This window comes from Erpetoichthys calabaricus, chromosome 2 (genome assembly GCF_900747795.2).
Source record: "Erpetoichthys calabaricus chromosome 2, fErpCal1.3, whole genome shotgun sequence".
NCBI classification, from domain to species: Eukaryota; Metazoa; Chordata; class Cladistia; order Polypteriformes; family Polypteridae; genus Erpetoichthys; species Erpetoichthys calabaricus.
Genome location: NC_041395.2, coordinates 225,231,628 through 225,245,990, shown reverse-complemented (window position 1 = coordinate 225,245,990; position 14,363 = coordinate 225,231,628). Strand labels below are relative to the sequence as shown.

Here is a 14,363-nt window from a genome sequence, read left to right as displayed (position 1 = left end):
CCCTACATAGCACTGAAACTGTTTTACTTAAGGTAGCCAATGACTTACTTATAACCACAGATTCTGGGATGGCTACTATTCTAGTTCTTCTTTACTGTCCCCACTTTCAGCTATTGGCATCTCTGGTGCTGCTCTTTCTTGGTTCACATCATACCTCAATGATCGCCAGTATTACGTCTTCATTAGGGAAAACAAATCTGCCAGTACTTCATGCACACAGGGTATCCCTCAAGGGTCAGTACTCGGTCCAATCCTCTTCAACATCTATATGCTCCCATTAGGTGAAATTATACATCAGTGTGGTCGGAGCTTCCACTGCTATGCCGATGACACTCAACTTTATGTAAGTGTTGATGCAACTGCAACATCTTCACCTGTTGCACTGACTGACTGCATTCGGGAAATTAATCATTGGATGACAGATAATTTTTTACAACTCAATTCTGATAAAACAGAAATCTTATTAGTTGGTACCAAATCTGTCCTCTCTACCCTTTATGGGCTAAAAATTTACATTAATGGGATCCTGGTTCAACCTTCAGCATCAGTCTGTAATTTGGGTGTCATCTTTGATCAGCTTCTTACTTTTTAATCACACATTAGCTCAATAGTACATACAGCCTTTTTTCATCTTTGCAACATTGCTCATCTGCATTCTTTCCTCAGTGTGAAAGATACTGAAACACTCATTCACGCTTTAATCACTACCCGCCTGGACTATTTTAATGCTTTGTTTTATGGCCTCCCGACTAAATATATCAATAGATTACAATATGTTCAGAATTCTGCTGCTCATTTACTTATACACAATAAAAAAATCTCCTCACATCACTCCTGTCCTCTATGATTTACATTGGTTACCAGTTTCTTCAAGAATGAAATATAAAATTATTTTTCTCACCTTTAAAACCCTTCATGGGTTAGCTCCTCATTATCTATCGGAGCTGCTGCTTCCTTACACTCCTGCCCGTGCATTACGATTAACAGACGCTAAGTTACTCACTGTACCTAAATTCAGGTTAGTAACGATGGGTGGCAGAGCTTTCAGAGTGATAGCCCCTAAATTTTGGAATTCTCTCCCTCTCAGCCTTCGCGAGGAAAAATCTATTATTAATTTCAAACTTCTGTTAAAAACACATCTTTTCAATGAGTATTATTCTTTATCGTGTATGTAATTTCTATTGTCTTGTTAATGTGTGTATTGAATTGTAAAGTGTCCTTGAGTGTATGAAAGGCGCTACATAAATAAAACTTATTAATTATTATTATTATGAAGGAATTTATTCCATTGACAGACCCTTACGCTCGCCTGACCTAAATCCAACAGAACACCTCTTGGACATTATGTTTCTGTCCATCCGACGCCACCAGGTTGCACCTCAGACTGTCCAGGAGCTCAGTGATGCCCTAGTCCAGATCTGGGAGCAGATCCCCCAGGACACCATCCATTGTCTTATTAGGAGCATGCCCCGACATTGTCAGACATGCATACAAGCATGTGGGGCCATACAAACTACTGAGTACGATTCTGAGTTGCTGCAATGAAATTTCGGCAAAATGGACTAGTCTGCCACATTATTCTTTCACTTTGATTTTTGGGGTGTCTTTGAATTCAGCCCTCTGTAGGTTGATAATTTTCATTTCCATCAAACAATGTGGCATTCTTTCATTCCTAACACATCACCCAGTCTGTATCAGCATAGATATCCAGCATGATTTTTTTCCCCATTGAAATCTCAAGTGTTTTCAGTGTTCCTTTAATTTTTTTGAGCAGTTTATATAAAACCTTGTGAAATAATAATAATAACAACAACAAAAAGACTTATTATGGCTGAATTTCTAAAACATTATTACCCTATTCTTTTCCTATGGCCCTTAGCTGTAATTATTCAGCTCAACTGGCTATAAATCAGTGCAGGACTATAAATAAAAAACTAATAGCAGCATAAGACAAAATTTCTTTACTAATCATAATTTCTATTTGTGGTACTTGATATAAAGAAAAACAAACAAATTGCTTAAAGCATTATTTATTATTATTTAATATGGCACCTGTACTCCTTTTTTATTTTTTAGTGCTAAAGGTTGCTTTCAGTAACTCCAACTGATCTGCAGTGCTAAGGTAGTTTTCATCACATTGTTACCTTGACTAGGGAAAGTAAGCAAAGAAAACAGACAGATAATGGATGATCTATAGTACTATCTCTGTACAGAATATTTAAATATGGTACTTTCTATATGAAACTGGTAGATAGGTATAGAGGAGTAATACTCAAACTTAAGCAAGAATTTAAATAAATAAGAAACAATTCACCCATCCATTTTCTAAACTGTGCGTATCCAGTTCCAGGTCCTGAAGAACCAGAGTCTATATAGGCAGAAGCAAGATTAAGGAGATAAACAGCCTTGGATAGGGCAACAGTATAAGAAACAATATACTGTACTGTAAATCAACATTCCTACTTCAAAACAAAGTTATAATTATAGATAAAGGGACAAAGAAATCAATTTATTCTGCATTCATAGATTTACATTTGATATACACTATTCCAACTGCTTATAATCATTTCCTTAATCTCGGTGTGAGCTACAATCAGTATTATATTTATCACAAAAACTAAAAGGAAAACATTTTTGTAACAGTGCTGAAAGCCTATTTCTTCTTGTTAAAGTTTCACAGAAACAGCTGAGCTAATTCTGTACCATGTAAATCAGTCCAACAGAAAACAAAATGTTAGTCATTTTTATAGTAAAAATTATAGATAGAGGTATTTCAAAGAAGAGAGGAGTAAAAGGAGTTTAGAAAGTGGTTAAGTATTTATTTACTTTGAAGGCAACACATACACAAAAGCATTAATTAAAATATATTTCACTATCCATGGACAATTCACAAAGTTTCAGAAATCTCTTCACAAAATAGCAGTTTATTTTGATATTTCTCAATAGTAGATTCAGCGATCCACAATTAACTTGTTCATGTTCATTCATAATGCAAAAATGTTCCTTTTTAAATCTCCACAGAATTAAATGTGAAATATTACTATCTCTGCAAACAAAAAAAAATAAAGCCAGGAGATGAGAAACTATAAAGGTCAAAAACATGAATTACATATCATCATCTAGATAAGACATCAGATGAGAAAACACCACAAAATTGTGGCACCAGCAATCAAAAAACAAATGCAAAGTGATGATAATGTGAAATCACTAAAATAATGTTAAAAAAATTAAGTTGTTAAAATGAAAAAAAAAAAAAAAAAAGTAACATTTTCATGGAAGTTAATCCTACACATTTCAAAACCTCACAACAATAACTGATCTTAAACATGCACTTAAAGGTTTTTTTTTTTTTTTTTTTTTTTAATATATTATGGAAACCAGAAGCAGGTAATGTAATAAAACAACACATAACAAGCATTCCAGAAGAAACACCAGCTTGAACGTAGGAGTTTACAGAATTGCACCCTGCAGTGGATTGGCATTCCATGCAGAGATGCTTGATGTGTTACACCCAATACTCTAGTTCAAAAAACGTATGGTTGGATTTATTTGAACTGCTTTAGAATTAGTTTAGAATTTCTTGCATATACAAAACTTTATTTTGTATGAATCTTAGAACATACATATATTTGAAAGTCTATGCACAAATGATGCAATGTAAATTGTTTTCTTCATATTTCTGGATTTTTTTTATTTTTTTTTTTATAAATACCTTTATCCTCTCACTTCCAATAACAGAAATATCTGAACCTAATTACACATTTACTATGCCATTCTGTCAATGACAAATATAAAAAGGGCTAACCAACTAATGTTAATGTGTGCACAAAACTAAGAAAACTTTCAAAAGCAACTGAAAAATGATGATCAAACGTGCATGGACTACTACAAGTAAGAAACTGGCCTCAAACCAGATTTAAAAAGACAAAAGAAGTCTTTTCTGAAATGCTTCCTGTAGAGGGTTGGCAGGCATGAAGCAGCTTGCATCACTTCACAATTATGTCAGTTGATCTATTCTATTCAATACATAGCAATTTAATAGAAACTGAATTTTAACCAATTATCACTTAAAACTGTACTTGCAACTGTTTGATCAGACAATCTACTTATAAAGGCAATAACAATTTAAAAAACATATGTAAATGAAATTAACAGCTAAAAGAAAAAAAACAGGCTTAGAGCCTACCAAGGCAAATATTTGAGAAGCTGGTAAGAAAAGAATAATTACATTGAAAGGTGAGAAACCTTAAACTATTGAAAATAAACAGTAAAACAATCAGAGTTTTACTTCATCTTAAACATTAGTAATCAACCAGACTGTCATACATCACACAACACAGCATTATCTTTAACACTAAAATGTGGCAATGCAGCATTTTAAAACTGGGCAAATGTTTGCATGTCAATATTCCGAATTATGAACATCACAGGCTTTCAGATATTCATTTTAGGGTATTACAATATGGAATTCTAACATATTTAATTTGGATTTTGCCAAAGACAAACTCTTTTTCCAAAATAAAAAACAACTACTTCCAGAGTCTTCAAATAAATTTTAAATATGTAAATGTAAAGTTAAAATAAAACAGAAAATGACTGATTACATATGCATACATTACCTTTGTTAAGACTGTTAAACTGGCTCTATTAGCCTATTCAGATAATTAGGTGAACAGAGTCCACTAGTATACAATTAAGCAGTTTCAAAACTTTCAGTTTAAGTATATCTACATTTGGAAAATCCCACAAATAAGTTAATACAGTACCCAAAAAACATTCAAAGTCAGCAGAATAGCAAACATAAGATAAGGTTACTCAAAATAAGAAGTCAGAAAAGGGTATATGCAAACTTCACATTTACTAAAATTTCCTCAAGCACACTAAAAGTCATTATAAACAAATACTGTACATATGCTACAATTATGACTGCCTAGAAAAGCCTCTTTTTTTTTTTTTTTTTTTTTTTTTTTTTTTAAACAGAGATTCTAATGTAAGGAAGCTAATAAGACAGTCCTAAGACACCTGTAAAGAAACTGTACCTGGAAGATGGAAAAACATACATTATACTGTATAATCACCTGGGAGCTCTACAAAGCACAAATAAACCATTCACTGAAGGATGACAAAAAAAAAAAAAACACTGATCTGAACTATATTTTTTCAAGAGACATTTGAGCTAATCAGATGCACAGTTAACATCAAAACTGGGCCTTGTAAGAGTAATAACATCCTTAACCATGCATTTCAGTGAGGGCAGTGGTTTTATGTGATAGAGATGCAACTATGCATGAAGGTTTACAAATCTTATGAATCAGCAAAACAGTTACAAAAATGTACGGGAAAATCTGCAACATGTGGAAAGGTATAACCATATAATCAGCTTGCTAAGTAGATTGAGACATAGAGAAATAGAAACACGGGCACACTATAGTTTGAACACATATCAGAATGACTAAATGACTAAAAAGGAAGACAAAAAGAAACAAAAACCTCTGACTTGGTGGTCGCAGTCACAGTGCGACATTATCCAGACATATTGCTGTTTGTACAAAGAAGCCCCAGTTGCGTTTCCTGACACACTACTCCTGAATAATTTTTTGGCTGATAGTACTCAGTGTTAGTGTGTCAGAGACAGGATGTGCAGCTTTGTTCATAATGGCACTCAGTTTTGTTTTAATTCTTTCCTTTGCTACTACCATCATGGGTCCAGTGTGCATTCCATAACTCAGCTCGCCCTTTTAATTAGCTTGTTGACTGCACTGATGCATAACATGCCAGTTGTTTTAGTGTAGTCAAATCAAAGAAAATGTCAAGTAAAGAATATATGACAACTATTAAAAAACAACAGTCTTCATTCAACTTTAAGGGATACTTGACTAAATTTATTTTTGTTTATTTATTATTAGTTTTATAAAATTATTTTACAGTAAGTATTAAAGTAATAACATGATATTGTAGCTTCCACAAGGTTAATGGAGGCCCAGCATGACAATGCAGTAAGACTATTAAATTCCTGGCAAATTCGTAAGGAACTTTGGACACTTCCTTAGACGGAAAACATTTTCTTTTTCTAATTTTTGACAAAACAGTATATTCCTTTCCCACTTCCATATCATGGATGTACTGGAATATTTATATTTAAATAGAATATGATGACAAGTAAACAAAGATATCACAACAGATTTTTCACTGCAAAATTCTATTCCAACTGGGGATACTTTTGCAAGGAGCCAATGTTGTCCAACATATAAACAAAAATTTTATTCCCAGTATGGTATGAAGTTGGGACAATCACAAAACATAACTAAGCCAGGTGAGTGCTTAACGACATCACTCACAATCAGGGTCTAGGGCTAGGTACACAGGTTGCACAGACGGATGACAAAGTACAGTATATAACTTGCCAATAGTAAATTTCCATTCTTCATCTGAAATTCTGACTGAAAAATCCCTTTACAAACAATTTCTGGGTATAAATCTTTCAAAAGAGAATGTTAAAAGAATGAAATACTGTATATATCTCCATTAATGCAAGACAGTATAGTTTCTACCACTAATATTTAAGGGAAATTATGAAAACCTGCCATCTATCTATAAAATTTCTGACTCTTACACAAAAGGAGAAATAGGAAGCTGGAAGACTGCATCCAAGGATACTTATCCATAACTTGGCTTGGTTTCAATCCACAGCACTAAACAATATGTAGCTTAAGAGAAATTAATGCAGACTTGTACTACTCCTAGGGTATTTGTATGCTTTGAGGGTTATTCCCGAGGTTAACTGTTCACCTCCGCTCATTTTATTGTAATCTTTAAAATGTTTTATTAAACTATTTGCATCTTAAAGTAATAAAGGTATTTTACATGGTATGTCTCTTAATTTGGGGTCACCAGAAAACATCCTTTCAGAGCAAACGTTTCACCTCCTGGTACACTCATTTGAAGATTTTGACTATCAAGTATTTGGCATAGATTTTTTCAATATACTTCTTCCATTGCACCATTCTCTTCTACCATGAAGGCTTAGAGCTACCCTTGTCCTACCAACTGTTTGTCTGCAAGGCAAGACTCTATCACATTCTTCATTACACAAAGAATTATCTATTGTCCTAAACTACACAGGAAAAACATTTTACTACTAATAAAACAAAACCAAAAACTAGAATGTTAAGGAAGAAAATTAAATATTGTTGAAACAAATCTAGACTACATTAATTAGATAGCATAAATGACAGCTAACACCTACTTCTACACATTAGAGAGATATGAATTTCAAATATTTCTAATTCTGTTACAAAAAAAATGAACAAACGTTCAATGTATTAATATTGCTCTCAGAAACACAGACCCTTTTCTACATTTAATTAAATAATAACATGTTAAAATGATCTATTTAAAATACAAACTTTTAGGTTTTATTTAGAAATTAACTAGAATGAATGCTAAATGACACAGCAAGAGCAGCTTCCCATGAGCTAAAGAAACTGCATCTCAGGTTATTTATAACTCTAAACAAAACATAACTAATAGATGATAATATATCTCAAATTTTAATTAGATTCTAACAAAACACCAGGAAGGGAGTAAAGGTGATACAATGACTCAGCAACTGGTTAAGGTTTTATTTAGAGATTCAATTTCAGAGATTTTTTGCCATTTTCTCATATCTTTATAACTGAAATGTCCTTCAACATAAGCTTTCTTTAAAAACTGTGTTTGTTAAAAAAAATAACTGAACTATATATGTAACATATGGAATAGGAACAAATAAAAAAAAAATAACAAAAAAAAAACTTGGAAATGTTCTATACTTGGTGTCTTTACAGTCCAGCTTTGAAAAAAAACAACAGCACTCTTAATAGCAATTTCTTTATTTTATAATGAAGCATGCTACTTATCTGAGCAAAAAGACACATTTGGCCGGAATACTGGTGGCATTTCCACCTCTCTTTAATCAGTTTTTGCCACGGCAATATGGCATGACTACTTTACAATATCTGGGATATTTCTCTTCAAAAGCAATGTGCACTGGGATTTACTATATTTTGTTGGGCTATTTTTCTTTTAGTTTAACTAGCAGAAGAATACTAGAATTAAATATTATTTCCAAGTGTCACCAGTGTACACATTTAGAGATACCACTTATGAGGAGCATCTCAAATAGTACAATCTCATGCCTAGATGTCACTCACCAGACTGAATATGGCTAATGGATACTTGCAGACAGAAGTTAGCAATGTTGAATTATTTTTTCACTTTTACGACAAAAATGGGTAAGGCTACTGACTCATTAACTGATTATAAATTGAATAATTCGCATCATTAATATTTACCATATGAATATCTGGATAAGTAAACTAATAAAACTGAAAACTACTGCATGAATATGCATATACTGAATGTATATACACAAATTTGCATCCATGCATATTTGCTAAAGCATGGATAACATTTGTTAATAACTGCAAACACTACAAACAAAAATCTTGGAACTAATGTGATGAAATATTTTTAAAACTATACAACTAAACATAACCTGTCAATTAAAGGTTATCAGCTTAAAAAGATACTAGTAGTCTTTTGTAAATAAAATTAATTTCATTACCACATGAAGTATAGTAATGACAAAATTTTTTGTAAATCCTTTACAATGTTCAGCATTCATTTGACCTAAAAAGCTATCTGATCTTACTCATAATCAAATAGACAAAACTAATTAGCACAATTTGTACTTTTTCCCCCAATTTATTTTTTCTCCTCTTAGACCCAGTGCTATTTCATGAAAAAGTAACATATTTCACTATAAAATCTGTTAACAGGGTAGCTTTATATATCAGGATGAGAATGAGAGGTTCTTCACTATCAGAATCTCTTGTCCGACACAGACTTGTGGAAGTAAATCATAAGTGAATAAAAGTGACTTCTGAAGGCCTCACAGAAGGGGTTAATTGATGTTCACTGGGCTGGAAAGGTTACAAAACCATTTTCTAAAAACTGGCCTCTCTCTATCAGTTGTAAGGCAGATAGTGAACAGATGGAAGAAATTCAACTCTGTGGTCTGTTTCCCCATATGTGATCAAACAACAAAATTCACTGCAGCTTCAAGCAGTATAATACCTCTGGATGTCACAAAAAAACCTGAAGATAAGGACTAAGGGTTTGAAGGAATTTTTAGCATTAGCTTATATCAGTGTTCAAAAGTCTACTATAAGCAAAACAGTAAACTGGAATGATGTGCATGGGAGTTATATACTAAAGAGTATGTTACTATTCTCTACAAAGCACATTACATCCCTTAACAAGTTTACCAGAGACTGCCTGAAAGATCTAGAAGGTTACATAAAGAATGTGAAGAGATGAGATTAATTACATGGAAAATAGAAATCATACATTACGAAAAACATTTAACTTAAATTCCATCCATGAATCATGCAGGTATGGGCATAATGGTTTTAGGGCAGCGATACAGTAACTTAGTCATAAACATGTACTAAAGGGAAATTTAAGGTTAGTTTTTCACATGGTGAAGCTTAATAAAAATAGGACCCTGTCAATGGTCCTACACAGAAAAATTATATCTAAACAAAAATGCTACAGGAGAAGAACCCATCTGCTTTGGAATGGCCAAATTAAAGTCTGGACGTTGACCTAGATGAAATGCTGTGCCCTGTGTTAAAGCTAACAGTGTAAGCCACCCTAGGAGTGTTGACTGCTAACAGTATATAATAAAATAAAAAATAAAAAATCACCATAATACCTCAGAGCAAATCTGCAGAACATTTTGCTATGAGAAGAATGTGCTCTCAAGTACTCAGTTTTAAGTGTTTGCATAATTTTAAATTGAATGTTGGATCACTGTGTTCAAAGAAAATAAAAAGTACTTTTTTGTTTAATAGAATTCTTCTAGTCTGGTATTTGGATTCACAAGATGGTCAAATTAGTTTTAAGATTAAATATAAAAAAACAACAATTTTGAAGGGTTTAAAAACTTTTTCCACAGTTGTAATGTTTTATTAATGTCCAGGTAGCCTGCTTTACAAAATAATCTTTAATGTATAATTCAATATATAAGCTTTTTATGTTGTATAAGGTAATAATGTTTTTTCTCTAAACAATGAACACTTGGAGTCATTGCATTTTTACAATAAAGAAGAGCACTCTGGAGGTCTTGCCCTCTGGTCCAACACAAAAAGAAGGATAATTCCATTATATGTATTTTTGTACAAAAGTTGTAAAGATGCTGAAGCAAAGAAGCAACTTATTACAGCTTTATCTAATTACCCACAACAGGGACAATCAGCATCAAGGAAGCAAATGAAATAAATAAATAATCCACTTCAGTTTAGAGGGTGACATCAGGGCACTCTACTACTGGAAGCACAGCCAATCAGGAAATGTTTAATATAACCTTTGTACTTAAACCTACATGCAGCAGTTAAATAGCCACCTCCAGGGTCACTGAGCAGTGAAATGTTCGCAACAAATCATTCATCCAACACCCAATGCCAGAAAAGCTTTAATGAATCATGTTGTCTAGTCTATATGAATGGGAGGGATAAAGAGGGGCAATGTGATACTGCCCTGCCTATCAAAAACAGTAGCTCCTTCCATTTAGAAAGGAGGAGTCATATTACAAGGTAGGCAGCAGCTACCCTTGTTCAACAAACACAGGGAATTCCAGTTCAGGAAGTGCACCATGTGGGCAGAAATTAACTGACAGCATATGTTGCAGAACAATAAGGATACAATGTAGGACCTAAACACAAAAGTAAGTTAGGGAACAATATGTTCACTTACTGTAACCAGAGCATTTCCAATTCAAAACAGACACTTTACAATTAAGAATCTTTGCTATACTCAAACATAACACATACAAATAACCTTAAAACAAAAAGGGTAAGGAAAATAAATACATATGTGTGCATTATTTACTTAAACATACTTTAAATGGGTAAAAATAACTATGCAAAAAACTTTACTTAAAGAAAGAGACATAAAGAAAGAGAAGGATTTAAATATAAATAAATTGGAAATGAGAATGATTTTAATGATGCTCTTCTGTTTTCTTCTATAACTAGAAAATGTTGACCCCACCCTTCCCAGTGAAATAAATATTTTCTATAAAGTAAATCATATTTGCTTGAAGGCTTTTTGTTACAACGAATGCATCTCGATTAACTGCGTGATCATTTATTCGGGGATGAAATAATTATGAGTACAAGGTAGGCAACTTGGAAAAATACGAAGGTACAAATAAAATAAAAGTGCATTCGGGTCTAATTAGACATTGACTAGGGTGAAAGGACGGTGTTTGGTGGTTATAAAACAAGCTATTACACTGCCATGAAAAGGAAGTACATATCAATGACCACCGAAGAATTAGTCATGTAATAAAATATTTAAAACTGCCAGCTGCCTTCTACTTTGGCGAAAGAGGATAACGAATCGGAAAAAGGGCGTACAGATGGTCTGAGATGCAGTACAATCACGCCAGAATGCTGTTACATTACGACTGGAGAGGACATTATTCTTCTTCAAGAAGTAATTGCCCTGATCTCCACCTTAAGGTTAACAATATCTATAAAGTAATAAACGTCGACTGTATCATTATCGTCAATATCATGCTTCCAGGATCCAGGGCACGGGGTGATATGTAGCAATATTGATAGGACAACATAGATCAACGGGACACCCACCCTAATCCTTGCATCATATATGGGTATGAAAAGTTCGGCGACTTTCTGATTTTTTCACTAATATGTTAGCGGTACCAATAATAAAAAATTTATTTTCTGGTGGATCAAACCAAAAAAGAGGCTTACCTGACTTATACCACCCTCCTCGACCAGTGTAGGGGCCGTGTTTTCTCTCGCGATTGCTTCCTGTCAGCCGCCTAGAAGGCAAATCAGAAATCCTGAAAATGCTGGGACCATGCTGACACAGATATGAAGCACACTCTCAACAGTCACCTCTTCAGGGAATGCATTTCGCAACAAAAATGTGTAGTGTACATATTCCTTTAAGGAAAGGGTAATTACAATCCTATGACCTGGCGATTTCTTCGGGTTCACACTTTCCCAAAAGACCCGTGAGAGAAATGGAATAAATTCCTAACCGCAAAAACAGTCCGATTCATTTGTTGGCCACTTTTCCACGTTGATAATATGGCAAGTTTCGAGGAAGCATCAGCTTCAGTCTTTGCATCGAGGGCCACGTTTGCCGCTTTCGGCTATGCGAGCTCGCCAGCCGGTTGGCAGCGTGCCTTCTTGGTTAGGTGGAGGCTATCGAATGACACACCTGGCGGCAAAACGCAAGCCTCCCTCTTTAGGTTCGGTTCTTCTTTAACTTTTCTGGTTCCGTGTTTAATTTCACATTACTCTCTTCATCTCGTTTTTTCACGCTTTTAAGGGTACTTCATTAGCGTTATCTCCCACCATAATTCATTCAGCTCAATCTCAGCCGCGCCGACTCGCCCCGTTACAGCTGACCCTGACGTCAACACCAAAACAATCCCCGCCCACTCACTACGTACGTGTGCCCGAGCTTCTCTAACGTTGCACGCAACAGCACACCGCGCGCGTATCCGAGACTGAGGCCTTTCGGCCGTGCATGTGTAGTTTTTGCAACAAGATTTTTATTTGAAAACCCCAAGCATTTTGTGAAGCCCCTGTGCCAATACAATACGAGTTGCAATTTAAGACGCATGGGACCTACAGTAACAGAAAACCGGTTCAGGGCATACTCGAACTGGTCTAATTTCTATTTTTCAGGTAGCTTTCGTTAGTGTCATATTACTACAGTTACTATTTGGATTTACTGTTGTAGTTAGTCATATAAATGTTATAAGGTTATGTTTACAGCATATAAAATGGTTTAGGTGCTTTTTATTACTTTTTTTTAATTGCAGGACCATCACTACCCGTATTTCCATTTTGGTTTCACTTTTAACAGGGCAGAAGTGCTGTTCACTTCATACTTGTTAGTTATGTTGATCAGTAATATACGCATGCTATAACGATCATAAGTGGAAATGGCAGTTAATTATATTCTATCCTCAGTAAAATGCGTTTTACCTATGCATATGTAGCTAGTGTTTCTTTTTTGACTTGCTGAATGTCAAAGATGACAGTTCTCATGCTGTATTTATAACATTTTTGTTGAAAGAAATTTCCTGTTCTATACACTGTATTCTGTTCTCATTTAGGTATTCAGCTTTAATGTCTGCTTTATATATTGTGGCCAAAGCAGCAAATACTTTGCCTTGTTCAGATTAAGAGGCTAAACAGAGGACAACATAGTATCCACATCAGACAGTTAATGCTTCAGGTAAGGTAAATTCCACAAAGGCAGCTGATACTCCTGATGAAGCAACCTCTGCAAGAATGATACTATAGTACTCTCTGCTAAATGATGCACACAGGGCTGAAGCCTATAGAAAGTTATGTTTGGAAACAGGGCATCACAGATTTCTGGACCTTCAAGCTCTCTTAGTAAATAAAACCTTCTAGAGATGCATAGTCATGTTTTGGCTCTTGATGAGAACTTGCTAGGCTCCTATGGACTACATCACCTAGTAGCCTGTTCTGAAGAGACACTGCCTAGTTTGTTGTTTAGCATGCATAGTTTTCCAGCTTTTCCTATCCCTATTTTAAATTTGAAATAAAGTCAAGAGTTTGTAAGTATGAGTGCAAAAATGGGTGTGGTCTTGTCTTTTTCTTGCACCACAGAACTAAATCCAGTGGCAGTGTGTCAACCTAAGTGACCACTTTCCATTTTGGCAAAGAAACGCTAAATACCACATATTTAATTTGTGGAAAGACCATATTAGTCTGTTGAAAATTTTTTTTCATGTTTTATGTGTACTTCAGGGATCAGCGGTCAAACAAAGAAAAAGTCTAAAACAACACTCTATGTCACCCTTTATGCTATCTCTACACAGGTGACATAACAATACAATAACTGCTGGATCTTTGCTTCAGGATAAGTCTTCACAAACAACTGTAATGATGATGACAATGCATTATAGTTAATAGGAAGAAAAGGCAACCTGAGCCAGGTGTTTGTTCTTCATTCTGTAGAGACATTATTTATACTTTAGACCAGGAAAGATCTATCTATCTACTGTCATTTTGCCTTTGGTTATTATGCTCAGTTTTGTTTATTTTATGTTAACCTTTTTTGAATTGTGTTCCAAACCATGTATCATATATCTATCTACTATGTAATAAAAAGCTAAGGTCTGTGTGTCCAGTCCCTCTGAGTAATATGATTGGTCAGTTTGGCTTTGGTGAGGTAATCGAAAGAGGAAGTGCACACAAGGAGTAGTAAAGGCATACACTGTACTCTTGGAGTGTCTCCTTCAA

At 34.4% G+C, this 14,363-nt stretch overlaps 1 protein-coding gene across 3 annotated transcripts in view; it reads right to left on the bottom strand.

Annotated features, from left to right (window-relative positions):
- The window catches only part of ccser2a (coiled-coil serine-rich protein 2a), a 228,612-nt gene extending 216,110 nt beyond the window's left edge, over positions 1–12,502 (bottom strand). For all 3 annotated transcript variants that reach the window (XM_051922848.1, XM_051922850.1, XM_051922849.1), the window contains exon 1: positions 11,823–12,502. The gene's annotated coding sequence lies outside the window, so the exon portion shown is untranslated. The remainder of the gene's footprint in view (positions 1–11,822) is intronic.
- Positions 12,503–14,363: the final 1,861 nt, after the last annotated feature.